Genomic DNA, 10,335 nt, shown 5'->3' with positions numbered 1-10,335 from the left:
GAGAGCTGATGGGGTAGCTTGAGCATGAAGGCGGCAGGCTCTAGATGCAGGAAGAGCCATTATTTCAGTATGAGTCTGAAGGCAGGAAAAAACTAGTGTCCCAGGCAGGAATTACTGTTCTACTATGGGAGGCTTATCTTTTTGGTTCTATTCAAGGCTTCAGTGGATTGGGTGAGGCCCACCACACCTATGAGACTAATCTGCTTTACCCAGCCTACCAATTCAGATATTCATCCCATCCAAAAACACCTTCACAGACATATCCAGAATGATGTTTTACCAAATATTTTTGTCCTTCTGTCCCTGTCAAGTTGACACATAAAATGAACCATGATAAGTCCTTGTCAGTGAGTTTCCTGTGCATTTGCATATTCATGACACTGCATATCATTATATTGTTTGCTTTTGTCACTTTACATTGTCTTTGGACATCAATCCAATCTATGCTATTCCCTGGCTGGTTTTACCTCATTGAATTTAACAGGGTAGATTACAGAATGTGGATGTGCCACATGCCATTTAACGGTTCTCTGTAGTAGACAAGTAGTTGCTTTAGATTTTGCCACATGCTAGTTGTTTTCAATCAATTTTTATTTCTCAGCTTATGCTAGGTTGACTTTTTAATTTTCAGCTGCAAAATTTTCTAGGGCTTCTTCAAAATATGCATGGTTGGCATTAAATAAAATTTTAAAGTAATAATACACATAATTAAAAGTCTTATGGGGCTAGAATAGTCACCTCATTTACTTCCTTCAGCCATTCCTGCTGTTCACATAAACAAGTTTCTGTGTTTTAGCAGTCTCTTCCAGTATTGACACCTATATTTCTAAAGAATACACTCATGGATATCCACATATTTATTGATTATAGACATAACTTAGTCACTATGTTGAAATGAGGTGCAATCTATTAATCGCCAAGCCATCTTACTACGTTTACTTTCTTGCATATTTTTTTCTGAAGTTAATCATTTTTTTCTTTTATAATTTTGCCTTATATTCTTTGTTTTTCTCCACATATCCCCAACTCCCTGCTTTATATTCTGTGAACCTATTGCAAAGACTTTCTTAGCTGTGAAAAAACTCACAATAAAATTTTCAAACTGGCCACACAATCAGTATTTCTGTTGTGCTTTTTCCCCTGAGAACCACTGGCAGGAATCCAAGTTTTAGGAGTCCTTCACACAAATGTACACAATTGTGAACAGCCCTCCTTAGGAAGAAAATACAAAATTAAGCATAAAAGTTAGTGTTTAAATGACGAATTTATTTTTATTTTATTTATTTTTTAAAGATTTATTTATTTATTTATACAAGCACTGGGTACAGTCAGAAGCGCGGGAGGGTGAGAGAATTCACCAGAGCCAGAGCGGGGAGCAGAGAAGGCAGAAGGACCAAAGTACACTGCTGAGGGGAGCAGCGGGCGGCAGGAGAGGTCTGCGCACCATGTGGGACCCTCCTCCGGTGGCCGGGAATCAGCCGGGGATTGAACCTGCGCTGCAGAGGCTGCGGGCAGCTTCGCAACCCAGCGCTCAACCGCTGCACCACCAGGGGAGGCCCTAAAGGACAAATTTAAAAATCTGAAAACCGGGCCTCCCCGGTGGCACAGTGGTTGAGCGCTGGGTTGCAAAGCTGCCCGTGGCCTCTGTGGCGCCGGTTCGATCCCCAGCTGCTCCCCGGCCACCGGAGGAAGGTCCCACATGGCGCGCAGACCTCTCCTGCCGCCCGCTGCTCCCCTCAGCAGTGTACCTCGGTCCTCCTGCCTGCTCTGCTCCCTGCTCTGGCTCTGGTGAATTCTCTCACCCTCCCGCGCTTCTGACTGTACCCAGTGCATGTATAAACAAAAAAAACCAAAAAAAAAAAACCAACCAAACAAATAAATAAAAACATGCTTCTAAAAAAAAAAAAAGAAAATAAAAATCTGAAAACCACAGTCAGCATCACAAAATCTAGATAAATTATATATTTTAAGTAATCTAGACACATCTCTAATATCTATCTCCCTGCCTGATTTTTAACTTTTGTTGTATACTCATTGTTTACTTCCACATGTGACAAGGAGTTGTAAGGTGATTTTCCAGAGAGAGAAGGGAAAGAGAATTGTTTCCTTATTACTGATGTCAGGTGCTTCAGGGTGTGTTTGTGTCCCACCTCTGTGTCATCCCCCACAAGTAAGTCTGCATAGTGGGTGGTAGAAGTACCCCCTCTCCCCATACACACACCCTGAAAGCCATTCCTGTGCAGATGGGAAACCATGAGCATACACAACACGACTGCAAACTGATGCCCCTCTCAGTTCCAGCCAAATGTATTTCCAACTCAACCTCTCCGTTGGATGAAAAAGAAGCCAACTGACATGGAATAAAGTGTGAAGGAGAGAACATTGGAGTGGAAAGTGACAATGGTTATTTTAACTGACGGTAGCTCATTTAGCTGTCAATTTCATAATTTAATAAAGAAGCAGACTTAAGCATGTCCTATGCTTGGAAACAAAAACATGGATAAAATAAAATTGCCTTTGAAAAATGAAAAAATTCATGGGAGCCAATAGCCTCCTATAATAATAATTAAAAGCTAAAATTGTTTCACAGTATTTTAGGAGTGATTTACCACACAATTTATCAAAGAAAAACCTCAATGAATGCCAAAAAGGAGGGATTTTTAAGGCCTCATCTCATGTTATAATTAAAGTGATATGTAAATAATAAAGAAGGACCAGAATATTTTAGATCTTTGTAAATGAAAGTACATACTTTTCCGTACTACCATGATTCAAGTGAAAATAATCTAGAAAAGAATCAAATATATCAAAACCTATGGAATGCAGTGAAAGCTAAACTCAGACTAAAATGTGCAGCATTGTGTTTATATAAGTAAAAGTTAAAGATTGACAATAAATAAGCCGGTGTTCAACATAAAAATCAGGAAAGTCAGCTATAAAAAATATTTGAAAATGGGCCTCCCTGGTGGCGCAAGGGGTTAAGGACTGCCCTATGAAGCAATGCACAGACTCTGCAGCACGAGTTCGATCCCTGACTGGCCAGGGAGAAACCACATGGCAAAGCAAACCTCTCCTGTCTCGTCCACTGCTCCCCTCAGCAGTGTATTTCAGTCAGTCTGCCTGTTCTGTGTCCCAATCTGTCTCTGGTGAATCCTCTCACCCCCCACATCTCTGGCCTCTACCCCAACTCTTGTATGCATAAATAAATAAATCTTTAAAAAAATAAATAAAATATTCCAAAATGTAGTAGTAGGAGGGAATAAATAAAAAGAGAATATTAGAAATTTCCAAAAACTAGTAGAATGTAGAAAAACTAAAACCCATTTTTAAAGTAAAATTTTTATTTTTAAATAGTTGGACTCATAAGCAGTTGTATACAGAGAGATCCCATGTAACCTTTACCCAATATCCCCCGATGGTAACATCTTGCAAAACTATTGTATAATATGGTGTTCAGGATATTGGCATGATCCAGTCAAGATGCAGAGCATTTAACCCCTTAAGAATCCCTTGGGGAGGCCTCCCTGCTGGCCTAGGGTTAAGTCTCAGAACTATCACCACTACTGCCTGAGTTATCCCCGGCCAGGGAGCTGACCCACATGGTGAAGAGATCTCTCCTTTCTCACCCACTGCTCCCCTCAGCAGTGTATTTCAGTTGATCCTCCTGTTCTGCTCCCCACTCTGTCTCTGGTAAATCCTCTTACCGCCCCCACCTCTGTCCTACACCCCAGCTCTTCTAGACACACCGAAAAAAGAATCCCCTGTGGAGCCACAGCTACCTCCATCCTCTATCCCATCTAGTTCCAAACCCTGGACAGCCACTAACTGGCTGTGTATTTCCACAGTTTTGTAATCTCAAGAATGTCAGATAAATGGAGCCACACCCTTTGGAATTGACTTTATTCCCCCCACTCAACATCATTCCCTGGAGATTTGTTCAAGTTCTGGCTGGTGTCAGTGGTTGATTCTTTCTTGCCTCGTAGCATTCCATGGGATAGATGTACCACAGCTCGTTGAACCATAAATAGCAACTGGGTTGTTTCTAGCTTTGGGCTCTTACAAATAAAACTGTTATGGACACTCATGTACAAGTTTTATTGTGAACATAAACTTTTGCTTTTTTGTAATAAATACCTAAGAGTACAATTGCTGGGTCATGTAGTGATTGATTGGATGTTTAATTTTAGGAGAAGCTGTAAATTTTTTTTCCCAGACTAGTTGTACCTTTTATCTCCCCATCAACAGTTTGTTCATCCCCTCACCTGCATTTGGTTGCTGTCACTTAAAAAAATTTCTTTTAGTCAACCTGGCAGGTATGTATGATACGTTATTGTGATTTTAATTTTCATTTCCCTGATATTGTAATGATGTTGTCCATCTTTTCACATGTTTATGTAGCTTTCTACCGGTATGTCTTTTTTGGAGAAGTGTCACTTCTTGTATTTTACCCGTTTTTTTTTTCTTGTTTTCATTTTTTTGAGGTGTGTGTGTGTAGAAGAACTGGGGTGTAGGCCAGAGGTGCAGGGGTGACCTTTCACCAGAGACAGAGTGGGGAGCAGAACAGGTAGATCTACTGAAATACACTGCTGAGGGAAGCAGAGGGTGAGACAGGAGAGGTCTGCTGTGCCATATGGTCAGCTGCCTGGCCAGGGATTGAATTCAGGGCATCTGGGTGAAAGCTCTGACACTTAACCCTCCTACTCATTTTCTAACTGGATTGTTTTTTCCCTTACTACTGAGTTTTTGAGACTTGTTTTTATGTTCTCTAGATATCAGTATTTAGCTGAATTTATGGTGTTCAAATATTTTCTCCAAATCTGTAGCTTATGTTCCTCTGTTCTTAACAAGCTCCATTTCCAAGAACACTAATGTCGTCAGTAAAATCCTGGCCGTTCCAATTAAAGAACTGAAAAAAGTGACATGATCGCGTGAAATAGTAGGTTAAAGAGCACTTTTCCTGTTTTTATGGAAATTTGGCTAGAGTCCTAAAACTAAGAATGATTCTTGATAAGCGCCCACACATTTAAAGTAGAGAGGAGCTGAGGGGCAGGGAAATGGGGAGATATTGATCAACGGGTATAAACTTCCAGTTACAAGATTAACAAGTTTGGGGATCTAATGTACATCAGGGTGACTACACCTCATAATATGGTGTGAATACCCGAATGATGGTAACGATGTGAAAGGAGGCAGGTGATAACCAATGTTATGGTGGTAATCATTCTGCAATATGTAAGTGTATTAGATCAACACATTATAGAGCTTATACTTACACCATGTCATATGTCAATTATATCTCAATTAAATTGGGGGAAAAGGAGGAGAAACTGGACACATCTATCAGGACTTAGCAAGCTCTACTAAAAGGTAGCAAAACCAGCCTCTGTAAGAGAAGGAAAGGGAGTTAGTAGATTATTTCAAGGGAATTCTTAGATCTAGAGGAGGGGAATGCTCCTCTGTAACTCCTTAGTCGGATGATAGAATCCAAAGAGAACCACTATAGAGAGTGGGATTGAGTGCAAGGGGGTAAGAAGAGCTGGATTGCAGTGAAGCTGACTCTCTGTTGGGACTTGTCTCTGAGAGGCGGTCTTTGCAGGAGGCATGGATAATTCCTTAGGAGTTTTGGGGTTAATCATGAAGACTCATCTCTGCTTCTTGACAGAAGTCTGGAAGCAAAATACTGGGCTGGAGCTGTTTTATTCATCAGTTCACCCAGCTGCACTTGTTCGTCTGTCAGAAAACCTGTGATCCTACTGGACTCCATAGATGTCAGGCATGAGAAATGTAGCAAGGCCCATCAGGGACGAACTGGGGGGCAGAGTGTGACGGAAAGATGCTGTGGGCACACAACTGTACTCTGGGGCAGGAACTGATGGCGACCCCCATAGAAGCCAGCCAGAGGACTGTGTAGTGGCCCCAAAGGGGTCTCTGAAGCACCATCAGTAGACCGAGGGGAGGCCAACCTTGGGACCTACTGTGAAGAGCATCTTCACTTCCACAGTAGCACCACCTCATTGGTCTCTTGACCTTGCATTCTCATCTCCCTTTGTCCCAACTCTTGAGGATCAATGAGGAGAAGAGGAAAGGAGGAGAAAGGAGGATCAGAACAGCCCAAAGTTCTCCAGAAGCAGAGTCAGAAATGAGAATTCTTGTGGAAGTCATGTTAGAAAGGCTTCCTAGGAAAAGTGAGTAGAGGCAAGATGAAGAAGGACAGAGGAAGTGAGAGTGTGATGGGAGTGGGCCATGAATGAGGACTTTTGTGAAAGTGGTTGAGTGGGAAGAATTCTTAGGCAACACCAAGCCAAGTCCTGTGGTGGTGGGGCAACAGCTCAACAGGACTCATCTCAGAGTTGTTCAGTCAGACACAAGGGATCTGGAGTATCAATACCTTAGCACCTGCAGTCATTGGTTAAGTGCTGCCTGTGGTTGTTAGATTGTAAATTCTGAGTATTCTGTGAATGCTCTCTGGCCAGGTGAAGCTTGGTCTGGAAGCTGGAGGGAAGTCTTGTGACAAAGGGACATAAATTCTGCCTGTTAAGAAAAAATCACACTGGAAGCCAGTGTGCACGAAAAGGAAGAAGGAATCTGGAAGGATCTGAACAAAACCCTTATCGTGTCTGCTGCAGCGCTGTCATTGACCAGCCTGAGTTGTTACTGCATAAAGATTTGATTGGATGTGAGATTAAAGTTTTGCTTTGATCTGGACTGGACTTTTGAGATCTGAAATTAAGACTGATGTTATAGCTGAAGTATTGTTAGAAGTATGGCTTCGGAAAATTCCAAGAAAATATATTTAATAACAGTGCAATGACATATTAGTTATATGATACCCCTTATTAGGTTGAGGAAGTTTCCTTCTGTTGCTAATTTGCTGAAAAGTTGGGTTTTTTTTAATCACGAAAGGGTAGTGAGTTTTGTCTAATGCTTATTCTGAGTGAATTGATATAATTTGTGGATTTTCTTCTAAGCTTACTAATATGGTAGCTTATATTAATTAATTTCTGAATATCAAGTCAATTTTGTAGTCTTGGGATAAACCTAATCTGGTTTTTAATTTTAAATGTCATACTTAGTGCTGCCATGTAATTGATTCTTCTTTAGAATCAAAAGCTAAGGCTTTCTATGTTAATATTTGTTTCAAGTGCATTATTGACTTCAATTATTTTTATAATATCTTCTTTAATGTCTTTGTCAGAGAATTCCTACATCTTTGTCATCTTGGCATTGGTATCTATTATATTTTACCATCTGAGTTGAACTTCTTGTGGTTTTCCATATGTCAAATAATTTTGGATTGTATTCTGGACATTTTGAATATTAAGTTATGTGATTGTGGGTCTTCTTTAAGATTTATGGAGGATATTGATATTTTTGTTTTAGCAGCAGTTGACCTGGTAAGGTTCAGGTGTCAAGTTCCAACACACTTCTGTAGGTTATGGTTCCAATGTCAGTTCAATTCTGAGGTTATTGGGGGGACATGGATATCAGTTTATCCATTATTTCAGTTCTCAGAGTCTTTGGTATGCTAATTGAGGATTAGATCCACATATGTGACTCAGGGATGAGTGCTGAAATGTATAGACAACTAAAAAAAAATCTAAGCAAATTGATTTAATACGTTCATGGATTGAAAAACTTAATAATGTTGTCATGCCAGTTCTCCAAAACATCATATGTAGAATCAAAACAAACCCAAGAAAAACCTCAGCAGGTTTTTTGGGGTAGAAATTGACAAACTGATTCTAAAATGTATGTGGAAACATAATAAATCTAGAATAGCCCAAATAATTATGAAAAAAAAAAAACAAAAAACAAAAACAGTAAGATTGCAAGACTCACATTACCTGACTTCAAGCCAGCATAAAGCTACAGTAAACAGGGCCTCCCCTGGTGGTGCAGTGGTTGAGCGCTGGGCTGCAAAGTTGCCCGCAGCCTCTGCAGCACCGGTTCGATTCCCGGCCACCGGTGGGGGTCCCACATGGCGCAACAGACCTCTTCTGCCACGCCCGCTGCTCCCCTCAACAGTGTATTTCGTCAGTCTGCCTGTTCTGTTCCCCGCTCTGGCTCTGGTGAATTCTCTCACCCTCCCGCGCTTCTGACTGTACCCAGTGCTTGTATAAATAAATAAATAAATCTTTAAAAAAAAAAAAAGCTACAGTAAACAACACATTAATATTTGCATATATATAAAGTTAGACATACAATCAATGGAACAGAATAGAAAGTACAGGAAGAGACCCACATAACTTGATTTTCTTGTAGAGGAACCAAAGTAATTAAATGGACAAAGAAGTATTTTCAATAAATGGTGCTAGAACAACCACATATGTGGGAAAAAATGTAACTCTGAATATCTATAGACACATACAAAAGCTGTAACTATAAGAACTATAAAAGAAAACAGAAAATCTTTGCAAATGTGGGTAGGCAGTTTTCTTAGAGTATAAAAAAACATGAATCAGGGCCTCCCCAGTGGCGCAGCGGTTGAGCGCTGGGTTGCGAAGCTACCCACAGCCTCTGCAGCGCCAGTTTGATCCCCGGCTGCTCCCCGGCCACCGGAGGAGGGTCCCACATGGCGCGCAGACCTCTCCTGCTGCCCGCTGCTCCCCTCAGCAGTGTACTTTGGTCCTTCTGCCTGCTCTGCTCCCCGCTCTGGCTCTGGTGAATTCTCTCACCCTCCCACGCTTCTGACTGTACCTAGTGCTTGTATAAATAATTAAAAATAAATCCAAAAAAACCCCAAAAAACAAAAAACATGAATCATAAAAGAAAAGATTGCCATTTGGACTTCATTTTAAAAATCTATTTTTTGCCTCGTTTCCAGCTCAAGGCGCCTGGGGAACTGCGGCCCTGGGTGCAGACAGGGCCATGTCCAAGGACCACACCACGCACAAACAATCCCGAAAATGGCACAGAAATGGCATCAAGAAACCCCGGTCCCAAAGATACGAATCTCTTAAGGGGGTGGATCCCAAATTCCTAAGGAACATGCGCTTTGCCAAGAAACATAACAAGAAGGGCCTGAAGAAGATGCAGGCCCACAATGCCAAGGCCATGAGTGCACATGCTGAGGCTACCAAGGCCCTTGTAAAGACCAAGACGGTCAGGGCTAACATCCGAAAGGGCAGGAGCCTCAAACTCAGCCGACTTGCCTACATCGCTCACCCCAAGCTTGGGCACATGCACATGCCTGCAACGCCAAGGGTCTCAGGCTTTCGTGGCCAAAGGGCAAGGCTCAAACCCAGGCCAAGGATGTGGCTGCAGCACAGGTCCCCAAAGGAACACAGGCTGCCAAAGGTGCTCAGGGCGCCCAAGGTGCCCAGGCCCCCAGAAAGGCTGAAGAATAAAATGCTGTCTGCCCGTGTGAGGACAGAAGGACTGGTGTCACCCCTAGACTGCTGTCTACAAGGCACTGTTGTCTTCCTGTGCTATTTGTACAAATAAATCTGAAGCAGAAAAAAACAATCTGTTTTTTGCAAACCAATGTTAAAGAAATGAAAAGGCAAACCACAGTCTGGTAATACTTATATCTGAGAAGAGACTTGTGTCCAGAATATATAAAGAATCCTTACAAGTCAATAAGAACACAAACAACCCAATTTAAATAATGGACAAAAAGATCGAATATAAACTTTGCAAAAAAAGATATCCATGGGCCTCCCTGGTGGCGCAGTGGTTGAGCTCTGGGTTGCGAAGCTACCCGCGGCCTCTGTGGCACCGGTTCAATCCTCGGCTGCTGGGTGAGGGTCCCACATGGCGCGCAGACCTCTCCTGCTGCCCGCTGCTCCCCTCAGCAGTGTACTTCGGTCCTTCTGCCTGCTCTGCTCCCCGCTCTGGCTCTGGTGAATTCTCTCACCCTCCTGTGCTTCTGACTGTACCCAGTGCTTGTATAAATAAATAAATAAATCTTTAAAAAAAAAAAATAACACATACTTATTTAAAAAACAAAAAGATATCCAAACGGCCAATACATCAGGAAAATGCAAGTTCAAGGAGCTATCACTACAGAACTATTAGAGTGGATACAATTTCATAGTCTGAAAATACCATTTGTCGGCAAGGATGTGTAACTGAACTCTCCAATATTGCCTTTAGGTAGGTAAAATGATAAAAATATCGGGGAAAATAATTTGGTAATTTCTTATAAAATTGAACACACACATACCATACAACCTAGCAAGTCCAATTTTAGGTATTTACTAAGAGAAATGTGATTTATACAAAGACTTGTGCACAAATGGTCATAGCTTCCTTCATAATGGCTGTAGGGGCAGGAAGGCCACTGAGCAGGTTTCCTATGATCCGAGCAGACCAGGCGGTTAAAGGAGAGTCCTG

At 41.8% G+C, this 10,335-nt stretch overlaps 1 pseudogene; it reads left to right on the top strand.

The window, feature by feature from the left end:
• Positions 1–8,868: 8,868 nt before the first annotated feature.
• On the top strand, positions 8,869–9,347 carry LOC119231500 (60S ribosomal protein L29-like; annotated as a pseudogene).
• Positions 9,348–10,335: the final 988 nt, after the last annotated feature.

The sequence above is a fragment of the Talpa occidentalis genome, unplaced genomic scaffold, assembly GCF_014898055.3.
Source record: "Talpa occidentalis isolate TD23 unplaced genomic scaffold, MPIMG_talOcc4v2.1 talOcc4.7, whole genome shotgun sequence".
In the NCBI taxonomy this organism is placed as follows: Eukaryota; Metazoa; Chordata; class Mammalia; order Eulipotyphla; family Talpidae; genus Talpa; species Talpa occidentalis.
Note: the sequence above shows the minus strand (reverse complement) of the source record. Positions and strands in the feature narration are given on the sequence as shown.